Genomic DNA, 2,500 nt, shown 5'->3' with positions numbered 1-2,500 from the left:
TACATACATACATATATATATGCATATATGCATATATATATATATATATGCATATATGCATATATATACGCATATATATATGTATGTATGTATGTATGCATATATATATATATATGCATATATATATGTATGTATGTATGTATGCATATATATATATATGCATATATATATATATATATATATCCATATATGCATATATATATGTATGTATGTATGTAAATATATAGATACATATATGCATATACATATGCATATATGGATGTATGCATATATATATACATATATATATATATATATACATATATATATATATATACATACATACATATATATATATATATATATATATATATATATATCTGTATGTATGTATGTATGTATATGCATATATGTATGTATGTATGTATGTATATGCATATATATATGTATGTATGTATGTATATGCATATATATATGTATGTATGTATGTATATGCATATATATATGTATGTATGTATGTATATGTATATATATTTGTATGTATGTATGTATATGCATATATATATGTATGTATGTATGTATATTCATATATATATGTATGTATGTATGTATATATATATATATACATATATATATATATATATATATATATGCATATATGCATGTATGCATATATATATATATATATATACATATATATATATATATATACATATATATATATATATATGCATATATGCATGTATGCATATATATATGTATGTATGTATGTATATGCATATATGTATGTATGTATGTATATGCATATATATATATGTATGTATGTATGTATATGCATATATATATATGTATATGCATATATATATATATATATATATATGCATATACATATATATATATATGCATATACATACATACATACATATATATATATATATGCATATACATACATACATACATATATATATGCATATGCATACATACATACATATATATATGCATATATGTATATATATATATATATATATATATTTGCATATATGCATATATATATATATATACATATATGCATATATATGTATGTATGTATGCATATATGCATATATATATATATATATATATATATATATACATATATGGATATATATATGTATGTATGTATGTATATGCATATATATATGTATGTATGTATGTATATGCATATATATATGTATGTATGTATGTATATATATATATATATGTATGTATGTATGCATATACATATATATATGCATATACATACATACATACATATATATATATATGCATATACATACATACATACATATATATATGCATATACATACATACATACATATATACATGCATATATGCATATATATATATATATATATATATATATATATATATATATGTATATATGCATATACATACATACATACATATATATATGCATATACATACATACACACATATATATATGCATATACATACATACATACATATATATATGTATACATGCATATATGCTATATATATATATATATATATATATATATATATATATATATATATATGTATGTATATATATATGCATACATGCATATATGTATATATATATGCATACATGCATATACGCATATATGTATATATATATTAACATACATACATACATATATATATATGCATATATGCATATATATGCATACATACATACATAGATATATATATGCGTATATATATGCATATATCCATATATATATATATATATGCATATAAATAAATAAATATATGCATATATGCATATATATATGTATGTATGTATGTAAATGTATATATGCTATATATATATATATATATATATATATATATATATGTATGTATGTATGTATGTATGTATGTATGTAAATATGTATATATATATGTATGTATGTATGTATATGCATATATATATGTATGTATGTATGCATATATGCATATATATATGCATATATGCATATATATATGTATGTATGTATGGATATATGCATATATATATGCATATATGCATATATGCATATACATATATACATGTATATATATATACATGCATATATATATACATATATGCATGTATATATATATATATATGCATATATATATACATATATGCATGTATATATATATATATCCAAATATGCATATATATATACATATATGCATGTATATATATATATATGCATATATGCATATATATATGCATATAAGTATGTATGTATGCATATATATATGTATGTATACATGTATATATGTATACATGCATGTATATATGTATATATATATGTATATATGTATACATATATGCATATATATATACATACATGTATATATGTATACATATATGCATATATATATATATATATGTATACATATATATACATGTATATATGTATACATATATGCATATATATATATGTATACATATGTATGTATACATATATATGTATATATGTATATATATATGTATACATATATATACATA

The sequence above is a fragment of the Dipteris shenzhenensis genome, chromosome 31 (assembly GCF_047967505.1).
Source record: "Dipteris shenzhenensis isolate YYH24624 ecotype China chromosome 31, Dip_SZ_1.0, whole genome shotgun sequence".
In the NCBI taxonomy this organism is placed as follows: domain Eukaryota; kingdom Viridiplantae; phylum Streptophyta; class Polypodiopsida; order Gleicheniales; family Dipteridaceae; genus Dipteris; species Dipteris shenzhenensis.
Note: the sequence above shows the minus strand (reverse complement) of the source record.